Source organism: Danio rerio, chromosome 4 (genome assembly GCF_052040795.2).
Source record: "Danio rerio strain M-AB ecotype USA chromosome 4, GRCz13ab, whole genome shotgun sequence".
Lineage (NCBI taxonomy): Eukaryota > Metazoa > Chordata > Actinopteri > Cypriniformes > Danionidae > Danio > Danio rerio.
The window spans coordinates 3,765,725-3,778,259 of NC_141024.2; the positions used below are offsets into that span (position 1 = coordinate 3,765,725).

At 36.4% G+C, this 12,535-nt stretch overlaps 4 long non-coding RNA genes across 5 annotated transcripts in view; 2 read left to right on the forward strand and 2 right to left on the reverse strand.

Moving 5' to 3' along the window:
* The window catches only part of LOC137491501 (uncharacterized), a 19,969-nt gene extending 17,608 nt beyond the window's left edge, over positions 1-2,361 (reverse strand). Inside the window, exons 1-3 of the long non-coding RNA XR_015482458.1 lie at positions 2,225-2,361; positions 1,035-1,244; positions 837-947 (exon numbers count right to left, since the gene is read on the reverse strand). This is a non-coding gene — a long non-coding RNA (uncharacterized LOC137491501). The remainder of the gene's footprint in view (positions 1-836; positions 948-1,034; positions 1,245-2,224) is intronic.
* On the forward strand, positions 755-4,250 carry LOC147844599 (uncharacterized). The gene is made up of 3 exons (XR_015482477.1): positions 755-1,036; positions 3,713-3,811; positions 3,981-4,250. It is a non-coding gene; the product is annotated as an uncharacterized LOC147844599 (long non-coding RNA).
* Positions 3,423-6,002, reverse strand: LOC147844600 (uncharacterized). 2 transcript variants are annotated; one of them, XR_015482475.1, is made up of 3 exons: positions 5,848-6,002; positions 5,650-5,760; positions 3,423-5,041 (listed from the first exon to the last, which is right to left on the reverse strand). It is a non-coding gene; the product is annotated as an uncharacterized LOC147844600 (long non-coding RNA). The 2 variants fall into 2 exon arrangements; XR_015482476.1 differs by having other exon boundaries at positions 3,476-4,222.
* Positions 5,576-10,339, forward strand: LOC137491500 (uncharacterized). Its single transcript, XR_015482463.1, has 4 exons — positions 5,576-5,849; positions 7,246-7,344; positions 7,518-8,506; positions 8,561-10,339. It is a non-coding gene; the product is annotated as an uncharacterized LOC137491500 (long non-coding RNA).
* The last annotated feature ends 2,196 nt before the right edge of the window (positions 10,340-12,535 follow it).

Genomic DNA, 12,535 nt, shown 5'->3' on the forward strand with positions numbered 1-12,535 from the left:
GCCACAGAGTCTGGATAGAGAGATGAATGTTTAAATGGAGCTTTATCTATTTCCTAATTCTAGCTGTGATTTGAGATAAGTTTGTTTGTAATTTGGCTCACAAAAAGACTACTGCTGTCAGGCAAGTCCAGTAGCTTAGTGGATGAGTGTTAGACTGCCGTACAGAAGACTGAAGGTACTTGGGTACGAAACTCACTTTGCTGTGCAGATCACAGCAAACAAACTGCTAAAAGGAGAGTAATCAGTGCAGGATTGAGGAAAAACACTTTAGTATTTTTGTATTTAGATCAGCAGTAAAGAGCAGTAACAGGATCTGGATTTGAACCCAGGTATGCTGTGAGAACTTCACATCTCAGGCTGTGTGCTCTGACCACTACACCATCAGCACACACACACAAACACACACTTCTTTCTACAGTGTAAGGATGACCACATTTACACATTTTGAAAAAAAAAGTAAATAAATACAAATAATTAATATCAAGTGTAAAATTATTCAATATTCATTCAAACTACATCATATGCTGATATATTATCATATTTCATTGTTCAAAATGTGTAAAACCTGCTTATTCTCCAATCAAACACATCAACCATATTTCAGATGATCTTACAGCTGCTTTTGGGTCTATAAATGTCACTAAACACAATTAAACACTGTAAATATCATCATTTACCTCTAAAGTCTCCTCATACTGTATTGAGCACTCTACACCAAATCTGGCCAATCAGATGCTTTCTACAGAAAGTCCCTCCCCCAACATACACGCGACAGAGCAGCAGCACAACAAACACACTTTCTGGACTCTCTACTGGAAATATGAGCTCATAAATACCTTTACTGGAGCTGTGAATCCGCCTGGATGTGGAGGAGTGTGTGGAGGAGCGTCAGAAAGAGGAAAGATGTGCAGCAGAAACACAACAGACACACGTGTGTATCTTCACTGCTGCAGAGGAGGAGAGAGAGCAATGCCTGAACACAAACACTACAGCAACATCACTACAAACAAACCCACCGAAACAAAGTCACTTACAGGTGAGTCGCGTTACTCTCCATTTCTGCACTTTGTGTCGCTTTTCTTCACTGTCGGGCTGTAATATGTGCTGTTGACTGACATTATGAGTCTGTCACTGAGCTGTCATCTGCTGGAGCTCAACTTGACGCCAGTAAAACGGTGTACCTGTGATGATCTGTGGCGCTGTTGTCAAAGGTGTTCAGGCTAAGAGCAGCTCGTTGATGCCGCCTAGTGGAGCGGATGGAAACTGCGCTTTAATGCCTCTTGCTGAGTTCAGAAGATTTTTTTCATCCACTGGTTGTTTTCATACAGCAACAAAAATACTTATAATTCTAAACTTGATTAATGGCTTACTACAATATATAAACATTTAAAAAGCAGCCAGTCATCTTTATAAGGCATTTATGATCATATTTCTGTTGGTCAATTAAATCTGTAAGCAATGAAAACATTCTGCATCCCCAATATAAAAGCTCGTCAAATATATTAAATGTGTTTATTGATGAGAGGTGCATTAATTACATACAGGCTAAAAGACGATCTGGAGTGAAGAACATCATAGTGAGAAAGTCACGAGCTAAAAAGTTCAATATTTATGTTTTGCACTTCATTTATTGATATTTGATGTCAAGTCTGTAGTCATCAGCTTTTGGGAATTGTTTTATGTTACATTTATATTGGTTTGATATTTCCACATTGTTAATCAATAATTTGTCCTGAATTTCTGTATAAAAAGAGCTAAAATAATCCCTTATGAATGATCAGATGTTTGAGTTTAAGCTTTAAAAGGTGAAAAGTGGTTAAACACACACACACACACACACACACACACACACACACACACACACACACACACACACACACACACGTTGTGAGGAGGGAAATTAACAGGTGAGACCAAAACGACTGGTGTGTCCGATTAAGAGAAGCCTCTGAGCTGGAGACTCAGTAAGATTAAGAGAATTTACTGAAGATAGTTTGCCGTTCTGTGACACTCGCATAGAGTTTGCTGGCCGATCTCGCTGCCTTACAATAACAAAAACACAGCAATTATAGTGTGCATAATAAATCTACAGAATCATCCCAATCAATCTAAAATGATCAATTCTGTACACACAGAGCCGTTCAAGTCATCTGGTGAAATTGTACTCTTATCACAGTATAAATCACAGAAAACTAAACATCACATTGTGATATATTTCCAATACCGTGCCGCTCTACAGGGAACGACCTGTTTCATCCTCAAGGCTGTTTCTTGTACTCTCAGCCGTCTAATCAGAAACTGGTTGAATACTGGTGTAATCTACGTCCAGACTGGCAGCTGCTGCTACACAGAAAGTCTCTCCTGCACACAAAGAAAATGACTTTAAACAGAATTAACACATAAAACGGTAAATAACTCAGGAAACAGTTGTTTCCAATCCATCAGGAATCCAGTTCTGCTCAAAAGCTCTCCATGACCTCTGATCTGGCTTGGTAGATCCTGAAAACAGAGATTTGACAGAAACAGAGACTCTCCGACTGAACACATCACTAAATGAGGTCATGTTTAACTTCATTCACTGATCAAAATCATTCCAAAGATTCAATCAGGGTTCCTGCAGGTTTCACCAAGTCAAATTTAAGACATTTTAATGACCATTATGAATGAAATGTTAGACTTATACAGGGCTAAATGCTGAGGATTTTATTTGAATATCCCAGTTGGAAAAGATTTTCACTTGCCCTATCAAAAACGATTATAATGTAAAACATTTAATAAAACAATCATAATAATAATTTAATAATACAAATCTAGGTGAGGTCAGTATCATCAGAAATAAATGAAGAACTTTTAAGCAGATGTTGCTGTAGGGAAAGTAATTAAATGCTATTTTTAAATAAAAAGTTTAGCGTTGTATTGAGATTGTTGGTGATTGTCTGGGTGTTAATGGCCAGATTGGGGAGCTATACAGGAACAAGGAAAAATTAAGAGCTGTTAATAAGAGATTTAAGACTTTAAGGACTAACATTTAGCTTTTGTAAGATAAGAGAATTTTAACACTTTTAAGACCGCAGACACCTCAACACTTCCTGCTTTCTTTTACACAATAAGATATTTATGGTTGTCACCATCAGTGGATGAAAATACAGATAACTACAGCTGCACCACAGGAAGCTGAAATCTTCACAAACATCACCACACGAGGGCGAATATTTTAAATACATTTAAATAGATAAATACATTTAAATAGATAACTACAGCTTAAATACATTTAAATAGATAACTACAGCTGCACCACAGGAAGCTGAAATCTCAATGCTTTGCTGAAATTCAGAAAAATCACCACAGGATGGCGACATGTTTAAAGTCATTCAATTAGATTTGCAGTTGTGTAATTCACCAAAATCACCACAGGAGGGCGAATATTTTACATTAATTATATTGAAGATTTGCAAAGGTGTAATTCAGAAATTCTCCACACGAGGCTGAAACTTTCATTATTTTAGAGCGGCAGCAGTGCAGTTCACAAACATCACCACAAGAGGGCGAATATTTTAAATACATTATATAAAAATTTGCAAAGGCGTAATTCAGAATAATCTCCACATGAGGGCGCAATATTCAACACAAATGTAATATTTGTATATTTGTCTATTATTAGCTCAGATATTCAGTGTGTAATAATGTGTGTATTTGTGTGTCGACTCTACAGGATAAGTGACGTGTTGTGGACTGTAAGCCTGTTGAACAGAAGCAGAGACGTGTGGACAGACACTGACTGTACTGATGATGATCATCTGCTGCTGCTCAGGTGATGTAGATCATGTATGATTGTGTGTGTGCGTGTTCCACATGTCGGTTACCATCATTTGCTTTGTGGAGGGTCACTCCTCTAGAAAGTAAATGATGGTAACCGAAACGGGTGGGGAAGGGACAAAGGTCCAGAATTTTTATACAGTTCATTTTAAATTTTTTGGCAGGCTGTAAAGTATAACCCCTGCTGGACACGGCTCCGGAAGCTCCAGGGGGAGACCGAACTGGTATCCCCCCTTCTTCAGGCGCGCCTCACACTCACTCACCATTCACACATATCGCAGAGTTCTGGCTGGGACCGATACCAGCAACCCCTGAAGCCGTGGGGCAGCGCTCTTACCACAGAGCCACAGATCTCCTGTCTGAACACCTGCTGGAACTGATGTTTGGTTGCTGACCTGTGTGTGAGCTGATTCAATAAAACAAGATACAAGTCAGATGTGATCCCTTGTCTTTATGAGTCTCTTCCTCAGAGAACTTGTGTTCTGTATAATGAGTTGAACATCACCCTTAGCGAGGATTGAACCCGGGTCTTCTTGAGTAAAGACCAACACTTTATGACCTGAGCCACCGAGTCTAGATGTTGGAGGGGGTTTCTAAATTGGGCTTTATCACTAACTCCGTCATGACCAAGGTTTGACACAAATTTCTTTGAAATTTGGTTCACAAAACAACAATTGCCAAGAGTCAAGCTCTGTGGTTCAAAGGATGAGCGTTCAACTATTGTACAGAAGTGTGAAGGATCAAATCCCACTCTTGCTAGATACAAGTCAGATGTGAACTCTTGTCTTTATGAGTCTCTTCCTCAGAGAACTTATGTTTATTCACTCAATCATCACGAGTTTCACATCATCATCCTGCTTGAGCTCATTATATTCAGCATCAGCTTCATCATCATGGCAGGACACTGATGGTGAATATAATAAGCTCAAACTGGACATTAGCCATAGTGAGATTTGAACCCGGGTCTCTTTGATTAAAGTTCAACAATTTATGACCTGAGCCACAGAGTCTGGATGGTGAGATCAATGTTTAAATGGAGCTTTATCTATTTCCTAATTTTAACTGTGATTTGAGATAAATTTGTTTGTAATTTGGCTCACAAAAAGACTATTGTCAGACGTCAAGTTCAGTAGCTCAGTGGATGAGTGTCAGACTGCCATACAGAAGGCTGAAGGTACTTGGATACGAAACTCACTTCGCTGTGCAGATCACAACAAAAGAACAGCTGAAATGAAAGCAATCAGTGTGCAGGATTGAGGAAAAACACTTTTGTTGTTTGTATTTAGATCAGCAGTAAAGAGCAGTAACAGGATCTGGATTTGAACCCAGGTATGCTGTGAGAAATTCACATCTCAGGCTGTGTGCTCTGACCACTACACCATCAGCACACACACAAACACACACTTCTTTCTCCAGTGTAAGGATGACCACATTTACACATTTTGAAAAAAAAGTAAATAAATACAAATAATTAATATCAAGTGTAAAATTATTCAATATTCATTAAAACTACATCATATGCTAATATATTATCATATTTCATTGTTCAAAATGTGTAAAACCTGCTTTTTCTCCAATCAAACACATCAACCATATTTCAGATGATCTTACAGCTGCTTTTGGGTCTATAAATGTCACTAAACACAATTAAACACTGTAAATATCATCATTTACCTCTAAAGTCTCCTCATACTGTATTGAGGACTCTACACCAAATCTGGCCAATCAGATGCTTTCTAGAGAAAGTCCCTCCCCAAACATACACGCGACAGAGCAGCAGCACAACAAACACACTTTCTGGACTCTCTACTGGAAATATGAGCTCATAAATACCTTTACTGGAGCTGTGAATCCGCCTGGATGTGGAGGAGTGTGTGGAGGAGCGTCAGAAAGAGGAAAGATGTGCAGCAGAAACACAACAGACACACGTGTGTATCTTCACTGCTGCAGAGGAGGAGAGAGAGCAATGCCTGAACACAAACACTACAGCAACATCACTACAAACAAACCCACCGAAACAAAGTCACTTACAGGTGAGTCGCGTTACTCTCCATTTCTGCACTTTGTGTCGCTTTTCTTCACTGTCGGGCTGTAATATGTGCTGTTGACTGACATTATGAGTCTGTCACTGAGCTGTCATCTGCTGGACTTGACGCCAGTAAAACGGTGTACCTGTGATGATCTGTGGCGCTGTTGTCAAAGGTGTTCAGGCTAAAAGAGCAGCTCGCTGATGCCGCCTTGTGGAGCAGATGGAAACTGCGCTTCAATGCGCACACCTAACCCCACCCTTTACAGTGACGTCACTAGCTCCATTGAGTGCATCGTGTCTGACATTGTAGGTCTGATATGCAGTTTCAGCTCACAAATCTAAGTCTGCATCCAGAAACTATTGGAGAAAGACTGATCAAATCTGCCTCTTGCAGAGTTCACAAGATTTTTTTTATCCACTCGTTGTTTTTATACAGCAACAGAAATACTTAATTCAAAACTTGATGAATGGCTTAATACAATATGTGATCTTTTAAAAAGCAGCCAGTCATCTTTATGAGGCATTTATGATCATATTTCTGTTGGTCAAATGATTATTATTGTCTGTGTCAATTAAAACTGTAAGCAATGAAAACATTCTGCATCCCCGATACAAAAGCTTGTCAAATACATTAAATGTGTGTTTATTTAATTTATCAATATTTGACGTCAAGTCTGTAGTCATCAGCTTTTGGGAATTGTTTAATGTTACATTTATATTGGTTTGATATTTTTACAATGTTAATTAATAATTTGTAAATTTCATTATATAAAAAGAGCTAAAATAATCCCTCATGAATGATCAGATGTTTGAGTTTATGCTTTAAAAGGTGAAAAGTGGTTAAACACACACACACACACACACACACACACACACACACACACATTTTGTTAGGAGGGAAATTAACAGGTGAGACCAAAATGACTGGAGTGTCCGATTAAGAGAAGCCGCGCTGTGCTGAAATTCAGAAAAATCACCACAATCATTCAAATCAACAGATCTGCAATAGTGTAATTCAGAAATATCTCCACAGGAGGGCGACATGTTTAAATTCATTCAATTACATTTGCAGTGGTGTAACTCACCAAAATCACCACAGGAGGGCGAATATTTTAAAGTCAGTAGATTGAAAATTTGCAAAGGTGTAATTCAGAAATTCTCCACACGAGGCTGAAACTTTCATTATTTTAGAGCGGCAGCAGTGCAGTTCACAAACATCACCACAAGAGGGCGAATATTTTAAATACATTATATTGATCATTTGCAAAGGCGTAATTCAGAATAATCTCCACATGAGGGCGCAATATTCAATACAAATGTAATATTTGCATATTTGTCTATTATTAGCTCAGATATTCAGTGTGTGTGATAATGTGTGTATTTGTGTGTCGACTCTACAGGATCAGTGACGTGTTTTGGACTGTAAGCCTGTTGAACAGAAGCAGAGACTTGTGGACAGACACTGACTGTACTGATGATGATCATCTGCTGCTGCACAGGTGATGTAGATCATGTGTGTGATTGTGTGTGTGTGTGTGTTCCACATGTCGGTTACCATCATTTGCTTTGTGGAGGGTCACTCCTCTAGAAAGTAAATGATGGTAACCGAAACGGGTGGGGAAGGGACGAAGGTCCAGAATTTTTATACAGTTCATTTTAAATTTTTTGGCAGGCTGTAAAGTATAACCCCTGCTGGACACGGCTCCGGAAGCTCCAGGGGGAGACCGAACTGGTATCCCCCCTTCTTCAGGCGCGCCTCACACTCACTCACCATTCACACATATCGCAGAGTTCTGGCTGGGACCAATACCAGCAACCCCTGAAGCCGTGGGGCAGCGCTCTTACCACAGAGCCACAGATCTCCTGTCTGAACACCTGCTGGAACTGATGTTTGACTCGAGCTGAGCTGTGATTTTAATAGTAAACAAAGTAAAGTAACCTGTAAGCATGGTGTGAACCCATGTCTTCATTGTCATCTTATTCTCAGAGAGCACATGCTTGTCCACTCACCCACAATGAACTCTCTGTCTACTGTGGCATTTATGTGATTTTGTTGCATGTGATGATCACAATTTAACATAATTGTTAATAGGATTCGAACTAACGACGTCATGATTTAAATCACAGCTCATTACTACTTGCACCACTGAGTCTGTGTAGCTACATGCTGTCTAATTGATTGTTCCATCATGTAGTGATTTTTGAAAACTACATTGCTACAAATGACCATTGCGCCCTCCTGTGATGATTTTTTGTAAACTACATCACAACAAATTGACTAATGCGCCCTCCTGTGGTGATTTTTATAAACTACATTGCAACAAATTGACTAATGCGTCCTCCTGTGGTGATTTTTTTAAACTACATTGCAACAAATTGACATTATTGCGCCCTCCTGTGGTGATTTTTTAAAACTATATCACAACAAATTGACCATTGCGCCCTCCTGTGGTGATTTTCGTGAACTACATCACAACAAATTGACTATTGCGCCCTCCTGTGGTAATTTTTGTAAACTACATTGCAACAAATTGAATTTATTGCGCCCTCCTGTGGTGATTTTTGTAAACTACATTGCAACAAATTGACATTATTGCGCCCTCCTGTGGTGATTTTTATAAACTACATTGCAACAAATTGACATTATTGCGCCCTCCTGTGGTGAGTTTCGTGAACTACATCACAACAAATTGAATTCATTGCGCCCTCCTGTAGTGATTTTTGTAAACTACATTGCAACAAATTGACATTATTGCGCCCTCCTGTGGTGATTTTTATAAACTACATTGCAACAAATTGACATTATTGCGCCCTCCTGTGGTGATTTTTATAAACTACATTGCAACAAATTGACCATTGCGCCCTCCTGTGGTGATTTTCGTGAACTACATCGCAACAAATTGACTATTGCACCCTCCTGTGGTGATTTTTGTGAACTGCATTGTTACAAATTGACAATATTGCGCCCTCCTGTGGTGTATTTTGTTAAGTACATTGACTTTGTTAATAATTTTATATGCCCTCCTGTCGTGATTTATGTGAACTACATCACTAAAAAATTCTTTATTAATCTTTCACAATGTGCCCTCCTGTAGGGTTTGTTTGTGAACTACATCACTTAAAATTTAATTTATTGATCCTTAATGCATCATTTACTCCTGTGTGGATTTTTATTAACTACACCACTAAAAATTTACTTGAAATTGTGGACATTCATATGACAAAACCTCACTATGTCTTTCTAGTAGTACCTCTGCTTGAGTAACTTGATTAAAAATGTCAATTCCTCAAAAAACTGACCCATAACCAGTATTTAATAATCTTTATTAACTCTTTACATGTCAAATGCAAATAAAATAACGTATTAATTAAAGCAAATACCTCTTATAAGAGTTAAAAACACAGAGCACAAACCTGCATGGATGTTCAATCCTGAAGATCTTGACTGGCCTCAGGTGTCTTCTTCTTCGTGTTGTTTTATGGAAGGTGGCATCCAACTTTAAGGTGCATTACCGCCACCTACTATACTGGAGTGTGAACCAGAATGATTACGAGACTCATATTATATATTATATTCTATATATTAGCCCAGTTTGCCTCAAAAATGAAATTAAATAACTATAGTACTCTGTTTGGCTAAGTATTTGATTTGTTTTTTATTGTACCCTGCTGTATTTTCTTGAATACTTCCCTTTATTATATTTCTGACAATGACTTATTATGTGATCTACTGATTCTTCTACTAGACAATACTCGCATAACCCAGTAGGATGCTTTCCAATATGTAATCTAGTGTGCCCTAGTCTTAATCTAGATATTGCACTGTCTTCCAATGTACTTCTCCATCTCCTCTTCATCCTCCCTACTTTCTTTTGCATGTTAAAAAAGATGTCTCCCAGTATTTGCATTGTCCCTCTAATTATTGTCTCTTTAATTATTGCTTTCATCTCTTCTTTACTGAATGGTATTTCCATAAGATTTTCCTGCCTTATTGCCTCCTTCGCCAGTAAATCAGCCATTTCATTCCCTTTAACTCCTTTATGAGCTGGAGCCCACATAAAAGTAATCACTTTATTAATCTTATTAAGTCTGTAAAGTACTTCACATATATCGATTATCAAGTCTTGTCTGCTTTGAGATGAAAATGACTGGATTGATATTAATATTAATCTGATATTAATCTTATATCTTGGCTTCATTTGTTCTACCCAATCTAATGCTGTCAGTATTGCTATAGTTGTATAAACTGCCAGATGATCTGATGTCCTCCTATTTTTTGATATACCTAAAGATGGGATAGTAAATGCATATGCTGTTTTTTTCCACGAGAGTCTTTAGATCCGTCTGTATAAATTGCTAATTAACTTTGATATAATGTTTGAATTCTTTCCTCTACTAACATTGCAATGTTTCCTGCCTCTTTACATGTTTGACAACTTTCTAGAAAATTCAGATCGACGCTTACTGAATAAAAAAACCATGGGGGTGTAATTGATATTGGGACTGTTGGGATGATTGTTTTCTGGATTAAATCTAATCCTGTTGCAACCTCTATAGAATTCCATGCAAAACATTTATTCCTTGTTTTTTCCTTCTCCCAGCATGGGTGGAGAACTTTACAGATGGGTTTCTATCCTTTTTATGTCCTTTTAGATTTGCCCAATAAGTCATCATAATTTTTTCACAAGACACATAGGGCCCTATCATAGGGAAAATTAAAATTAAGTGTTAAAATTAATTTAGTGGAAAATTAAAATGAACTTATATGCATTATGTCCCCAACCATAGTTTCAATAAGTAAATTAAACACTAGTTTTAATGCTTTATAGGTTGCACAATTAAATTGAAAATTTAATACACAAACTGAATGCAAGCCGAAACGGTAGCAAAATTATTATTTACATGACATTTATATGCAAAAATTAAAAAAACATTTAACTTACCATTTCTTACTAGCTCAGAATGCATTTATAAATGCAGTACAAATTTTGCAACAAACATCTCACAGTGTTGTGAGGAAAAATCCAAACGTGAGTCTAAATGTATTTAGGGCAATTTACAATTAAATAAATAATAAATAAATAAATAAATAAATAATCTGCTTGTACAATACACACATCAAAATGTTTGGGTTTTACATTTTTTTATTTTAATTTATTATTTAAAATATACATATAAATTTATTTTACTTTTGCCGCTTAGAAAGCATTAAAATATAACATTTGAAAATGATATTTTATTTTCATTTTGCATTAATTGAAATGCAGTCATACTGTACATTTCCGTTTAATACACTGCCTTATCGTTTCCAAAATAAATGTTGCTGCAAAGTTTAATGTCTGACAAGTGTTTTAACTCCTGAATAATTAAGTCTAGACTCTTTTAATCTCACATGTTCATGCCTGAGTAGGATGTATTGCTGTTTTTTATTTATTTTGCTCCAGGTAACTGTTTCAATAGCCAACTTTTTGAATAATCAATGTAAAAATTTACTTTACATAAGTTAATAAATATTAATAAATATTATTAATATACATATAAATATATAAATGATCTATTTACTCATCGATTGATCCATCAATCAGACTGCTTTTTCCTGACATGTTGCATGTAATGTATTATTGCACTACAGCGCCACCTGTTGGCAATAATGAAACTTTTACTTTCGTAATACGGGCTGCTTAAGAAACGAAACCAGAATATTTGTTATAAATCATATATATTCACACAAAATAATACAATTTTATGGCTGAATTCTAGAAAAACGTAACTCATAACCCTGTCAAACTCAATAACTATTATAACTTTTTAAAATAAGTATTTACACAACAAAAGAGTTTTAATTACTATTGCCTGTTCTTCTTATAATGACAATGTATTGAGTTGAGGGTTGAGTTTCTACCTTCTGTAAAACACAAAAGAAGATGCTTTGAAAAATGCTGAAAATTCGTATTCATTGACTTCGATTGTATTTGTTTTTCCTACAATGGAAGCTAATGGTTACAGGTTTTCAGCATTTTTCAAAATATCTTTCTTTTGTTTATAACTGGAAAAAAACTCACTAGAGGAATACAAAATAAACAGTAAATTTTCATTCATGGGTGAACTATTCCTTAAATAATCATGATAATAATATCCAATTATCATTAAGATATTTACTATTTAATAATACCACTACTACTATTAATTGTTATTATTATTAATATGACTATTATTATTACTATTATTATTATTACTATTTTTTATTAATATGACTATTATTATTATTATTATTATTATTATTATTATTATTATTATTATTAATATTATTATTAATATGATTATTATTATTATTATTATTATTATTACTACTACTACTATTGTTATTATTATTATTATTAATAATAATAATAATTTCCTAAGGGCATCTGCTGCGTAAAACATGTGCATAGTGTATAGTTGGCGGTTCATTCCATTGTGACGACCTTTGATAAATAAGAGACTAAGCAGAAGGAAAATGAGTGAATGAATAATACTTGGACGTGTTTGCTATTTTCAAAACAATAAATAATACACGTCGTGCACGTTTAAAGCCTGGTTTAACCTTTTGCCTTTCCGTCGCCTGCAGCCGAACGCAGCCGAACTGAGCCGAGCTCCGCCGAACTCTACCGAAGGTGTCGTCATATGTTTCTCTCGCTCGCTCGTCTCGCT